Genomic DNA, 15,337 nt, shown 5'->3' with positions numbered 1-15,337 from the left:
AAAGAACCTCCGCCCAAAAACTGGGCTTTCATTGCCTGACCCTAATATGTCTGTAAAGACTGAGGTTTTCAGGACTACGCCCACCGGTCTTCACACAGACTGAGCCTATTGAAGGCATTTTCTGTTTTGCGCAGGAACAGGCTGCAGAGAGGAGGCCAATGATCGCCTCCCTTTTCCTGTAGTCTCGCGCAGTCTCTGTCCTTTCCAGTTCTCGCGAGAGCTGACGTCTCGAGCTGTCTGAGACAGAGCGGAAGCTGAGACAGGAGGGAGCGGCGGCCGGAGAAGTGAGTCCCCCTGGGGGAGACGGCAAGTGAGTGTGTATGTTCACCCAGTGCCAGTGAAGGAATGCTGATTCTAGACTAGTGTGCTGATCGCAAAGGTTAGCAAGACCCCTCCAAAAATATAGTGTGTGCAGACTGATGGGTAAATAGCGCCATGGCGGGGGCAGGGGGTTGGACATTGTGAGTGAGGGACAGCAGCGTGATCCCGAGTAGTGATCTGGAACTCATTGGGTATTGATGCGTATCTTCAGAGGTGAATGATGAGTGCCAGTTGGTAAAGCGCATTGAAATGCGGTGAGTAAATGCCCCGGTGGATGAGGAACTGGGGGAAGGGGGTGATGAGTCACAGGAGACCGAAATGGTTGCGGGCTTTTTGAGCGGTGGCCCAACATTGAGCCTTACATACATTGGGCTTCACTAGATCCTTATTTAGGACCTTTCTTCCTCTTAACACCCCAGCTCTCCACCCACGGATACGTCAACTTCAGTTCCTCACATTAACCCTCGCATAGGCCCCGGCGTTACTGCTGAATTCAGCACCTTTACACTCCAAGAGTTTATGGTTCATTTCTTGGACCATGATCAGTAGATTGCTTAAAAGAACAGATGTCTTCATGCCACCTCGCCCCACTACGCTCTGTGATCGCTACATCCCATGGCCCTATGCAGATTTCACAAATCAGAAATGGGGCGCATATATAACTCACCCGCTTGTCAATTGCAACAGTAGATGTTGGAAAGTCATACAGACCTCGCAACCATTTACAATAAAAATTAATCTGCAACTATAAGTTTATTTGTGTATGATATAACAAGCTACTCCTTACAGAGTGAAATCTAAACAAATACATACATCGGTAAACGGGCACAAATCGAGACATACAAAGATGTGTGATACGTTTTGAATCAATATGATTGTCGGATTTAAACATTAGAAACGTTGTATCCGGGCTTAGCTACAGCGGGGTTATTGCGAGTGTGACAACCACAAATACATTGATTCTTGGTATTGTAGTTGGGTCTGGGGCTCAGAGTTGTTTGCTATGTCTGTGTTGGTTTTTCTCTTCGTCCTGATTTCATTAAGAGGTTTTAAGGATTATAATTTAAACTTAAACCAGTTTACTGAAAAGTAATAACTCTGCACCCATATAGGTATTCCTTGAATTGATGCAAATTTACTCCTTTCTATAATTCACAAACCTTGACAGTAGTAGTTTTGGAAAGCCCACCAGTGTCAATTTTCCAGACATACTACTGGCAATCAAAACCCCCCAAAGTAATGGGACAAATGCTTGCAAATAGTCTAACCGCCAGCAATCATTCTGGGTTGCCTTCCAAACCATAGCTTTTTTTTTTTTTTTTTTTTTTTTTTAACCCACCGCACCACTCCAAGCAAAGGGCCAGATTTAAAGTTTGTCACACGAAGTAAAGGCAGACAGGATGAAAGGGAACCTAAAGTCAGCCACCCTTCCTTTACTCTGCCTGCTACTTTTAGAGATATACCCTGGACCATTGACATTTGTATACATTAGCATGTAGGAAAATGTTGCCAAACAGCTCCATCAAACACAATGGACGTCCGTCAAACTTATCCACGTTTTATTTTTCAAAAACAAACTTTTAAAGTGAGCTAATGAGCCCCACGTCTTGAGTTTTCTCTTGGGGGGGTGGGGGGCACTTTTATTCAGTCAGTTGCCGTTACTACAGAGTACACACCAAGCTAATTAAATCCCAGAGGCCCACTTAATGTAAATCAGTACTGACCTTCTCTTCGTGGGAATAGCCCATCACAAACTTTGGTCATCCCACCATTGACCCTGCAGCCCACTGCTTTTCTAGTTCCGAGATTTGAAATTCACCCCACCCCCATATTTTACTAAGCTACCGTTTCAGTCTCACCTTTTGCTTTATAGAGCCTTCATTAGGACCCATAAATAGTCTCACATGTTCTTAAATTTTGCACTCTTTAAATACATTTTCTAATGGTGTTGACAGAGATAAAGGGAGAAACCCAAAGTAAGGTCTTAGCACTTTAAAAATGTGACACATCAGCAGACTGGTAATTAGGCAGCCCTGTCAGGGGAAGATGTCTGTGTACAGCACATCAAATGACATCACTGCTCTGAAGCTTGATTCGGCTATTAAATGGTTGTCATACAGTCAAACTATTTTTATTTCATCAAGATACCTTTTTAGACCAGCATTTCACTGTAATTTTAGAGTATTTTTTCAATCTGTAATGAAGGTGTTTTTCGTGTCAATTATTTTTGTGAGTGTATATAGCACTAGGCTCCACCAGTGCCTTGTCTTATTTATTTATTAAATTGTGTGTAAGCCACTGAATTTATTTGCTGACTTATATAAACGAGAAGCAGGCCAGACGGGCAGCAAAGCGCTTTGTATAACATCAAAGGTAGGCACAGTGTACATATTCACGGTAGTTGGGATAAGATGTGACTCCACAGCCAGCCATAAAATGCCCTGTTTGAAGAAAGGAGATCAACTTCATGTAGTGGAGATGGGGCTACCAGAAGGGCTGAATGTTGAAATAAAATTGTCAAGGTTGGAACAGACACTTGAGGAGTAAGGGTTGGTTCCTCCACTTTATTTTTTCTATTTTTATTTTTTATTTTACATAAGTGATTGGTCCTGATGGCATGAGTAATGGAGTTCTTTATTTTCGGAGCCCTGCCTGAGAAGGGATGTTTCAGGGTTTTATGTTTTTCAAACAGAAGTCTTGCGACTGGGAGTCAGAGCTCCATTGGCAATATGAGGCTCTTTATAGGATTAGTTTGTGTGATAAGTAATGTGCCTTGTCTCTACAGGGAGTGCAGAATTATTAGGCAAGTTGTATTTTTGAGGATTAATTTTATTATTGAACAACAACCATGTTCTCAATGAACCCAAAAAACTCATTAATATCAAAGCTGAATATTTTTGGAAGTAGTTTTTAGTTTGTTTTTAGTTTTAGCTATGTTAGGGGGATATCTGTGTGTGCAGGTGACTATTACTGTGCATAATTATTAGGCAACTTAACAAAAAAAAATATATACCCATTTCAATTATTTATTATTACCAGTGAAACCAATATAACATCTCAACATTCACAAATATACATTTCTGACATTCAAAAACAAAACAAAAACAAATCAGTGACCAATATAGCCACCTTTCTTTGCAAGGACACTCAAAAGCCTGCCATCCAAGGATTCTGTCAGTGTTTTGATCTGTTCACCATCAACATTGCGTGCAGCAGCAACCACAGCCTCCCAGACACTGTTCAGAGAGGTGTACTGTTTTCCCTCCTTGTAAATCTCACATTTGATGATGGACCACAGGTTCTCAATGGGGTTCAGATCAGGTGAACAAGGAGGCCATGTCATTAGATTTCCTTCTTTTATACCCTTTCTTGCCAGCCACGCTGTGGAGTACTTGGACGCGTGTGATGGAGCATTATCCTGCATGAAAATCATGTTTTTCTTGAGGGATGCAGACTTCTTCCTGTACCACTGCTTGAAGAAGGTGTCTTCCAGGAACTGGCAGTAGGACTGGGAGTTGAGCTTGACTCCATCCTCAACCCGAAAAGGCCCCACAAGCTCATCTTTGATGATACCAGCCCAAACCAGTACTCCACCTCCACCTTGCTGGCGTCTGAGTCGGACTGGAGCTCTCTGCCCTTTACCAATCCAGCCACTGGCCCATCCATCTGGCCCATCAAGACTCACTCTCATTTCATCAGTCCATAAAACCTTATAAAAATCAGTCTTGAGATATTTCTTGGCCCAGTCTTGACGTTTCAGCTTGTGTGTCTTGTTCAGTGGTGGTCGTCTTTCAGCCTTTCTTACCTTGGCCATGTCTCTGAGTATTGCACACCTTGTGCTTTTGGGCACTCCAGTGATGTTGCAGCTCTGAAATATGGCCAAACTGGTGGCAAGTGGCATCGTGGCAGCTGCACGCTTGACTTTTCTCAGTTCATGGGCAGTTATTTTGCGCCTTGGTTTTTCCACACGCTTCTTGCGACCCTGTTGACTATTTTGAATGAAACGCTTGATTGTTCGATGATCACGCTTCAGAAGCTTTGCAATTTTAAGAGTGCTGCATCCCTCTGCAAGATATCTCACTATTTTTGACTTTTCTGAGCCTGTCAAGTCCTTCTTTTGACCCATTTTGCCAAAGGAAAGGAAGTTGCCTAATAATTATGCACACCTGATATAGGGTGTTGATGTCATTAGACCACACCCCTTCTCATTACAGAGATGCACATCACCTAATATGCTTAATTGGTAGTAGGCTTTCGAGCCTATACAGCTTGGAGTAAGACAACATGCATAAAGAGGATGATTTGGTCAAAATACTCATTTGCCTAATAATTCTGCACTCCCTGTATGCAGAGTTTATGGACAATACATGCCAGCTTGAACAGACTTCTTTCCTCAACATAAAACCAGTTTAGAGCAACAGAGTTAGGGGAAGAGATGGCATCAGGTCTACAGGAGCCAGTAACTATGTGAGGTGGAGCCTTGGGGGCTGCTTTCAGTGAGGCCAAGTGGATTTTAGTAATGCCGGACAGTAGTGAGTTGCATAATCCACCATTGAAAAGATCCGTGATTGAGATACTGTCTTAATGTCTTCAGCAGATATTAAAGACTTGATTCCTCTGAAGAGTCTGATTTGGTAATTTTTTTCGTGGGCTAAGTAGTTTCTGTTGCTGTAGGTTCAGATTCGTGTCCAAGATAAAGCCTCAATATTTGGCATTACTAACAATGAAGGGCATACATTTGAGCATCTATGAGAGGTCAAGCCATCCGTGAAATGAATTTACTGCAGATGTGCAATTATCAATCCTGAAGGTATTGAGGATATTAAACCTGAAATATAAGATCCAACTTTGTGAAGGGGCACACCTGGTTGTTGTAGCTAAGTCTCAACTGAATGAGCTTGTGACAGTATTTTACCAAGTACCGAGCAGTGTGAGGACTTAGATTTAACACAAGTGGAAATTTTACATGAAAATGGATTCAGAAGATACCATGACGAAGTAAAGAATATTTGACTAAAAATAAGACCGGATTGAACTGAATGTGAGTAAGACTCGATACCATAATGTAGAGTGATAATTACTCCTAAAAGTACACAATGCCTTTGCGTGACGCTCTAATGCTGAACTCCTTCTCCTTACTAGCTATGAGTTGCTTGGAATCCAGTATCAGTAACTGTTTCGAAGCACACTAAAATGACACATTTGCATTGACTGTTTGCTTGCTCCTCATTCAGGTCTAACTCAGATGCTATAAGACATGGGTGCAGTTTTTTTATTTTTTATTTAAGCATATTAAGTCCTAACTTGCAGACTACATCAGTACCTTGCAGATTATTTAGAATCTCCTATACTTCCAAGCCTACCTAGTGTGTTGTCAGAGAGACACTAGAAGAGGGACTTACCTCTGTTTAGATGCGAAAAGATTAAGGTTTGGATAATTGTTCTGAAGTCAGTTTCACTGAGGAATGATTTTACTTTCCCCAGGAAGGAATGTTTGTTCCAGACTGTTTTGGTTTTCAGGTGGACGTTATTTAAAGGATATGTGCATATCAAAGGTGAAACCAAGGGATTTTCGCTTTAGTGTCGACTAGGAGGTGAAGCTATCGAGGTTCATTTTAGAGAGCCAGTCTAGTGTTTGTTTTTGTTACTGTTGGCGAATACAAGGACATTAAATTCTGAATGAGACTGTGGCAAGTTTTGAGTTGCTGAAATTTATGAGTAGTGTATATTGGTAGGAAGCTAACGATGCCATTCAGCATGTTTGTTTGTTTGTTTATCATAATGAGGTAGATTATTTGTGGTGTTTTTGTGTTGTATGGTGCTGTAGTATGCACTTAAGAGGTAAATCTTCAGGTGATTCTACACTGCAGGACCGTTGTGGCAGTTCTGATGTGGCATGATGAAGTTTTAGATCATAAGTGAATAATGTAGCCTTATTTTCTCTTTTTTTTGCATGTTTTTGTCTCCAGTCTAGCCATTTCCTAGCTTCTGTTTTGATAGTTTTACTGTTGGTGAATAGGAGGAATTCTATCTCGGTCTGAGTTGTTGGTAGGCACTAGACATTCAATTTTGAATAAGATTGTGGCAAGTTTTGAGTTTCTGAAATTCACGAGCAGTGTAGATGGGTGGAAACCTAGAGATGCCATTCATTATGTTTGTTTATTTATTGTAATGAGATGGAATATTTGAGGATCGTGTTTGGCGAATAGGAGGAATTCTGTCTTGGTCTTATTGAGTTGTTGATAGGCATTCAACATTAATTTCTGAATGAGATTATGGCATGTTTTGAATTGCTGACATTTATGGGCAGTGTAGATTTTGACATGGAGGTTGGTGTTTTCCACCTGTTGGTGAATATTGATTCTGTAGTCTGTGAGTAGGACTGCAGGCATTTCATATAAAGGGTGGAGATGATGGCCGACCGGATAGAGCCATTGTGTGTTCTATAGGAGGCTAGTAGTTTTAGAGATTGAGGTTTCTATTTTGGAGAATTCATACTGGTTGGTGAGGTCCCCTGGCAGGCTACAGGACTGGTTCTATGAAACCTATTTGTGTTTGTGAAATGTTGCAGAGAGGTGATTGCTATTCTTGTTGGTGATATGTTAATCATAGTTTTGTTCCTGGAAGGTATCGAGCTTTGTTCTGTAGAGTGGTCTGAAGCTGGATTGTTGATCCCTGAGGGAGTGTTTTTGCTGATCTGGTTTTAGATTTCAGTTGAGACTGCTTTTTTTTTCTCCTGATAATTTGAAGGTGGATAAGGAGGTGCTAGTTAAAGAGATTATTTGGGTTCAGAGTAGATTTCTTCGACTTGGGTAGCATCTGTCCTGTTTTGAGAGTGTCTGTCTGAGAAAGATCCCTTAATTGAAGGAGTTGCTGATAAAAGCTGGTGATACCTAAGACCAAATTCCAGGCTACTTCATAACACTGGAAAATAGTGTAGCAACTTTAACTTACTCCATTTAAAGAGTGGAATGGGGGCTGTTCTAAATTGAGACATTTACCTACTTTTTAGGTTGCAGCCTATCAGACAGCACATCTGTCTGGTTTGCTAAGGACATATTGGGGACGTCCAGAAAGTTGACCTAGGAATACATTTATTTATTTGATGACCATTGGCTTTGTGGTTTGTCACTCACAATTTCTGGCTTTCCATTTGCTGGCTTTATTTGCTTTGGGCTCTTCAGGTTCAGTTTGTCCCTCCTGTTACATAAACAGTGTTTTCTGTATCTTTGCACTAATTCTTTTTCTGTTGACAGGCCTTTAAATCTTGTTCTTATTTAGTCACAATGTCTGTGCATTCAGATACCAAGGTCAAGCGCTGTCTTCCAATGCCAGTTGTTTACTTTTCTTTCTCTGACTTCAAATTGAGAGGATTTATGTGACAATCTTGCTGGAAATTGGGAGGTAGAAAAGAGTTTGTAGCACACAACGACTTTTAAATGAACTGTGTAAGTATGCAAAAATAGGATGCAGCAGGCTCATAAAAAACACACCAATCCCTATAAGTTCCCAACTATCCACGACAGAAAAAATACATTTTTTATTCTAGTATCTGTAGTGTAAGTATTTCAGAATATATCAGAATTATGAAGGCACAACTGAATCACATTTTTTATTTCTGAAGTATGTTGGAAACAAATACTTTAATATGATCAAATCATTAAACTAGGTGATGCTATTCCCACAAATTTTCATCTGTGCACTGTATAGTTTTATTAATAAAACTGTATGTCTGTGCAAATGTGATCACCAATGCACATTACTCTATAGCACTGAACTCTATGCCCCTCCACTCTGCCAATCTAGTCTACACTGCACTCTTGGCCACTGCACTCCACCACTTTACGCCACTGCTCTCTATGCCAATCTGCTATGACACTGCTCTACAACACAGACCTCTCAGCCACAGAACTCTACACCACTCAACTCTGCCTTGCTCCACTGTATGCCACTGCTCTCTATGGAAATAAACTTTGCACCACTGCTATTCTACTCTGCTCCACTCTGCCACTTGACTCTCCTCTGAACTCTACGCCACTACACTATGCCACTCGACTCTCCGATACTGCCCTCTCCATCACTCAACTTTGTTACTCCGCACCACTCTATGCTATGCCACTCTCCGTCTCTGCACCCTACCATCCACCCTAATCTATGCCACTGCATTCTACAATGCTGCATTGGATGGCGCTGAATTCAGTGCAGCTGCACTCTGTGTCACTATACTCTGCAACACTCTACACCAGTCCACTTTACGCTATGCTACTCTGTTGTATTCCACTCTAGTTGACTCCACACTATGCCACTCCAAATGCACAACACTGCTCCAGTATTCACTATTCCATTCTACGACAATCCATGTCACTCTCCTCAATGTCTTTAACTTTTAGCCATGCTGAACTGCAGCCACGCTGGTGAACAACATTGCTAAAACACATTGACAAAGTCAGTAGCTCTTGGGTAGGTGAGACCTATTGGCTTTGCCAACGTTTGTTAGTAAAAATCGTGTTAGAGGTCCTTGTCCTTAAGATCTGTAACTGGAAGGCCTTTACAGATTAGCGTATTGCGTCAGCAGCAAACATTGGAGTATCTCCTCCTTGACTGTTTTTAAACCTGGCTGTCAATGGGGACTACTAACTCTTGAAGATATGTATATATATTCTTTCTTTATTCTTGCTTCAGGGTGCCTCTGCAGATATGTGCATTGTTCTTTTTGTAGTATTGGTAACCAGAGCAGGGCTGGTGAAAATACATGTTGTCTTCTACTGGTGGGACTCCTGGAGAGACCTTAGAAGTACATGCTGCTTTCTGGTGGTAGAACCATGAACCATTGCAAGCTTCTAAGACGGGATCAGTAACAGGGCTCTTAACGTAGGAGGTTCCGGGAAGATGTTCCAGTTAAAGTTATGTCTCCTTTTTTGTGACTAGTAACCCTGGGAAAAATGTGTTCCCTTCTGTTGTTTAAACCGGTAACCAATTCAAAACCGTTGCATGTATGTCTTCCCTTTTGCTATGCTTTGACAGGTTATCAGTGCCAGACCCAGGGAAAAATAATTATTTTCCTTTGTTCCATTCATATTCTTACGGGCCGCTGTTTTTTTTCCTTCCCACTAGCTGCAGCTCTTTCATCGCCATTTCTGAGTATCTCTCAACGGAAGCATTAATATAATCCAATTTACCCAGACAGCATATGTAACTGCAGTCAAATATGCTTATGTGTGGGATTTTCTGTGATGCTAAATTGGTGTTGGGTATGCCACCCCAAGCGCAGTGATATGATAGTTTATGTGTCCATCACAAGGGTGTTACCTAGTTACGCCTCAAAAATGTATATACTTGGTAATATTTTTAGTTCATAATGTTAATGTTGTCTCGTGCTTGCTGATTGTTTTACTTATTCATTTTCTTGTCAAGAATTCACAGTTTTCCCTTGAATAAGCCTCACTTTGGATCAAGAAGTCCATTTTCTTTTGCAACTATTTGTGTTCTTACATTCCCAGGTAATGCTACATAGAAAGTCTTTGTTTTCTTTGCACTGGGTTTCCAGCAGAACAATGTCTTTGCTTACATACTGAGGGGATTAAAGTAGCTACTGTGATTTTTTTTTTTTTAAACTTTGTTTCCTTGTTGATATGTTCATTTATGTCTAGTGCGTCACTTGCTGAGTAGGACAGTTACTGATGTTGGTTCTCCAGTACGGACAGTGTTTTTGTAGCATATTTTGATTATCCCATGGTGTGCTAACTTCACAGGTGATACTTGCCTTGTTGTAGTAGTTATTGTGTGCACTGTGGTTTCAGTTCAGTCTGGATTGGTTGTCCCTGACTGTGCCATGGTTTCTGTTGAGCGTGAGCTGATTGTGGTCGTCTTTGTGTGTCATGGCCAGTAGGTCCTTGGGGAGGCTGGCAAGGGCCTGATGTCTTTCACGATCATTGCTGAGCCTGGCCATGCTCTACTTGGCCTTGCTGACACATTAACTGGTTGTGTCCATATCTATGTGCAGTAGCATTTGTGAGCCGGATTGGTCGTAGTAGCCCTGTGGATTTTGTGGGTCACTAGTGAGGTAAGTATGTTGCAGTGGTCTTGTATGCAGTTGTCGCTCCTAAGCTTAGGCAGGTTGTAGTGATGCCTGTGTGTACAGTTCTTACCTGAGAGAATGGGCACCGTTTGGTAGTTCTTGCGTTTTACGGTCTGGGTTGCATTTGATTTTCCCTCTTTAAACACTGTTGGGTACAAGTTAATATTCAGTGACTTTGGTCATAATTTTATTTTCAGTGTTTGTGATCTAGTTCAATCGTATCTCCAGTGGGGTTTGGGAGCTCTTCACAGGCCACACGTATTGCAGGACGAACATTTGGAACAGGTGTGCTGCATATACTGGTGTGTGTATAGGTACTGAGTGCGATTGAAACCAGATTGCATAAACCAGGATGCAGTCGCACAAGTACCCTGGCATAATGAGCGTGGGGCCTGACGTGTTTGTGTCCTCCGGTGAAAAAACCTCACGTTTGATTGAGAGCTGTAGCGGCGATTGGCCGTGCAACAGTACTAACAATGCTCCATCGGTGAAGTTGCCCAGCCCCCGCCACCGGACAGGAAGGCAAGATTGATTGCCTGTCACCCAGAGTTAATCTTGTTTCTCTCCTGCTCAGTCCGTTCAGGACCTGTCCTTAATGTCTCATTTGCATATAGCTAACAAAAGAAGCTTAATTTGTTGCTCTGTCCGGTAGCATAACGCTTCTCCAAGGTTCAGCACGTGGAAGCGAGCTCTCTTATTGTGTTTGTGCTTGATGACGGGCATTTTTCGCCGGCTAGCAGCACTTTATTCTCCCTAGAAAGACCAATGGCCAGTCCTTCGTGATCCAACACTACATCCATCGCCTAAATCCGTGCATCCCAGGAGCTCACTTTCTGGTGGTCTTCTTCAAAATCGTTTATTTTTTTCTTCTGGCAACGCCCATGAGATATATTTAGTATAGGTCATATGGTTACGATAAAATCTATTTTAATTTCTGTAAGTGCTCGCAAGCACAGGGTGTAGATGTTGCTAATTCTTGTCATGGTTATGCAGCAGCTGCGCCCCTCCTTATAGTGGACACAGTGTATGTGGGTCTTAGTGGAGCCTTCTCTCTAAGGAGTCGGTTCAACAGCTGAGGCACCTCGATCTTGATGTACGCTTTCCTGAAATGAGATGGGTGTGTCCACGGTAAATGCCATGTTCTTCTTCCCCTTCCATCATTTGACAGTTGTAGCCTGGTCTCTTTCCGGGCAGCTTCTTGGCTGAGGCGTGGACATTAATGTGAGCTTTTGCTCAAAGCAGCTAATCTTTTACGTTTTTTTTTTTCTACCGCTATTCTATCTTTGCAGTTTTACTAGTCGTCCTCTGTAATCTCGTTGCACAAGCCTTAGAATGGTTTATGTGGTGTTTAGGCCTCGCTGACGGGCAACCTTTCCCTATATGTTGCAGAAGGAGCTCTTGTGTACCATATTAAAACTTACAATATGCTCAGAGCCAGCCGATTGCTTATCATTGCTTGACTTCATTGCCGCTTTCATTTGCTTGCTTCATATTCAGTGACTACTTTCTTTTCTTGTGATTGTCCTTCCCTGAAGCAAAGCTTCTTTACCATCATTTTTATTGGATGATTTGTATCCTTCCACCGCTGACATCGAGGGGAGTGTTTATTCATTTTCTTTCAGTACTTCATTAGAGTGCTTGTCTTATCTTCATTTTCTTGTGCCCCTACTCTTCTCTGCTCCCTCATCCGCTTTGCGCTGCTTCCTTGCCTTGTCACCTACCGCCTCCTTCACCTAGTCCTCTATTGCTCCACCATCCCTCACAACTGGAACATTTTAAAAAAGGTATTTTTTTGTAAAGGGCACAACAGCTGTCAATTGCTGCCATGCCATTCCATTTTCTAACCAGTTGCTCACAAAAACACGTGTCGTCTACCATCTTGGTGCTATACGTTAAAAATAATAAAACTACATCTTTGTCATGCCATATGTGCATGCATGTGTGACGCATGCATGCTTGACACACAAACATGTATGAAACCCCAGCGTGACGACGCATGGGCATACACTTTCCACAGTTTTTTTTCTTCAGGAAAGACTTGTGGCCTACTAAACTAGGACAAGCACCCACTCCAACAGACTAAGCTTGCTACCTTGGCATCATCCGGGTCAGTTGCTCACCATGAAAAACCAGATCAATGCAGTGTCCTCCGTCTGCTTCCTCACTCTTAGCATGCGCTGTAAGATCTTCAAATGGCTTCCCATCAACCCCAGACGAACCGTCACTAAAGCCGTAGTCACCAGCCGGCTGGACTTACACCAATGCGCTCTATGTAGGACTTACCATGCAGCTCATGAAGAGACTACAGACCATACAGAATTCATTGGCCAGGCTCATCCTCGACCTCATCAAACGGACCGAACCCACACCACCCCACACCCGAAGGAGCTCTGCTGGCCCCCCCATTCAGAAGGGATGTCAATTTAATATGCTGATTCACACTTACAAGGCTCTTCACAGTCAAAGACCAGCATTCATCAGCCACCCCCCTGAAATTCCATCAAGCCTCCAGACACCTGCACTTCGCTTCCCTCTCACACACCACCTGCATCTGCCGAAACAACAGTGGAGGTCGCTCCTTCCCTTACCTCGCTGCAAAATCCTGGAATTACCTCTTCCTTCACCTATGGACCTCATCCTCTTTTCTGGAATACAGGAAAGGACTCAAGACCTGGCTGTTAAACTGAACCCTTTAGCAGCTGTGTTCTCAGCAATTAGATACGCTCGCGGGTGACTAGTTGCGCTCTATAAATCCTGTTCGAATTTTTTTTTCTTCTTTTTTTTTTTTCTTTCTGATGCTGCATGACATTGACAAAAACCAACCACTGGCAAAGCCAATGGGTAGAAAAGGTGTGACTTATTGGCTTTGCCAATGCTTATTCTTTTTCAAGCCAACATTTGAAATGCTGCTGGGAAAAGTAAGAATGGGGTGATCTCGTGGGCATACATGCTCTTCCTCAGTTTAAATTGTTTTTTTATTAATCATTTTATTTTTGTTTTGCCCATGCTGCATGGCATAAGCAAATACCATTGTTAAGTCAATGGGTAGAAAAGATGTTTCTTATTCGCTTTGCCAGTGTTCTTTTTTTTTTCTTCTTTTCAGGTCAACATTTTAAAATGTTGCTAGGAAAAGTCAGAATGGAGGGATTCCAGGGCATTCTTAGGGAAAAAGAACAAGGTTTGGTTAATGTTACTACCAAGCAGCACAGTTGTGCCGTCTGGTGGATTTGACAAAGAGGCAACAAAAGCATTGTTTTTTTATAGGTCACATGCAGTTAAGATGCTGTATCTGAGGTTCCTTGGTTTCCAAGTACTCAAAGGTGTACTCTGCTGTTTCCTGTTTCAGGACTACATTTGCAATCGGTGACAAGTTCCCTGTCTGCCTGCCCTAATATTGGGTTGTCAGGATTTCTCCCAAGGGCTAGTTAAGAGGTGGTGTGTGTGTGTGTGTGTGTGTGTGATTTGTTGTATTAAGGGGGATTTTGTGATGTAGTAGAAATAATTTTTATTTAGCACTTCTTCCAAGACGTGCCATTTCTAAGCACTGGAAGAACAGATGCTCTGGTTACCCACTGATAATACTAAAATTGCCTACTTTTGGGAGGATGGAAGGCTGATTTGACCATGCTGGTATTTGAACTTGTGACTTGATGACAGCTGCTTTTTTTTCCCGAGCAGCGAGCGTTCAGTTCCTCGAGCTATCCCTCGGGCTACAACTATGGGTGACATATTCATAAACAGCACAATTAGGTAATTCAATCAGATTAAAAAGGAACACAGCATTATATAGTTTGTAATAAATACATATACATATAATAATGCATATGCTGTCATTGCGTACATGTTATCTTGTGGGGATTTGATAGAGCACTATTCACCCGAGCAGGTATCCAGGCACTTGGGCAAGGTGTGTGGTCCCAAGGTGTTGAGATGAAGAACCAGGTCTTCATCTTCTTGCAGAACTCAATAAAAGAGGAGGAGGCTCTGATGTGTTGAGGGAGGTCATTCCATGTCTTTGGTGCAATGTAAAAGAATTAGCAACCTCCAATTTTGCTTTTGCAGATGCGGGGAGTGTGTGCGAGTGAAAGTGAGGCATAGCGTAGTTCTGGTATTCTGGTCCTGTTTTGTGTAACGCTTTGTATGTGTGTGTGATAAGTTTGATTTGGCTGCACTTGTGTTGGTAGCCAGTGAAGTTTCCTGAGGGGTGGTGCGATATGGGTGCGGCTTGGGAAGGCAAGTATGTGTCTTGTAGCTGCATTCTGGATGGCCTTAAGTCTGTGTAGGAGTTGTTTGGAAATTCCGGCATGATGTGTTGCTGTAGTCCAGCCTGCTCCTGATGAGTGCTTGAGTGACACAGTCAGTCTGGTGTTCTAAGGCATCCATTTGAAGATCTTTTGCAGCATGCATACGATGTGGATGCAGGAGGTGCACACTGTGTTGATTTGAGCCCTCATGTTGAGTTTATCATCTGTGATGATCCCTAGATTTATTGAGTTGTCTGTGGATGTGGGTATTGGTCCTAGCTCTGATGGTCACCAAGTGGAATCCCATGGGTAGCTCTTGTTGACGAAGACCAGTACTTCAGTCTTGTCAGAGTTAAGCTTCAGGCAGTTGGTTTGCATCCAGTCAACTACCATGGTCGTGGAGTTGGTTCTGCTGGTTGGTCTTGTTGGCCAGGAAGATGATGAGTTCGGTGTCATCGTAGGAGATGACGGTGTTGTCTTGTGATTGGATTATGTTGGCGAGCCTTGTCATGTAAATGTTGAAAAGGGTGGGGGCTGGGGGACCATCCCTGTGGGACTCCACATATCAGTTTCTTGGTCTTTGATCTGAAAGGTGGCAGCCTGACCCTTTGGGTTCTTCACATGAGGAACAAACAGATCAATTTGAGAGCAGATCCTTTTATGCCATTCTCATGGAGTCTTCTGATGATGGTGT

At 42.5% G+C, this 15,337-nt stretch overlaps 1 protein-coding gene across 4 annotated transcripts in view; it reads left to right on the top strand.

Annotated features, from left to right (window-relative positions):
- The first annotated feature begins 212 nt into the window (after positions 1–212).
- GRB2 (growth factor receptor bound protein 2) overlaps positions 213–15,337 on the top strand; it is a 259,767-nt gene continuing 244,642 nt past the window's right edge. The window contains exon 1 of one of the 4 annotated variants that reach the window (XM_069200139.1): positions 213–310. The gene's annotated coding sequence lies outside the window, so the exon portion shown is untranslated. Of the gene's footprint in view, positions 380–15,337 lie in introns of all 4 variants that reach the window. The other 3 variants (XM_069200142.1, XM_069200141.1, XM_069200140.1) reach the window with 3 other exon arrangements.

The sequence above is a fragment of the Pleurodeles waltl genome, chromosome 7 (genome assembly GCF_031143425.1).
Source record: "Pleurodeles waltl isolate 20211129_DDA chromosome 7, aPleWal1.hap1.20221129, whole genome shotgun sequence".
Taxonomy (NCBI): Eukaryota; Metazoa; Chordata; class Amphibia; order Caudata; family Salamandridae; genus Pleurodeles; species Pleurodeles waltl.
This window is presented reverse-complemented; position numbering and strand designations above follow the sequence as displayed.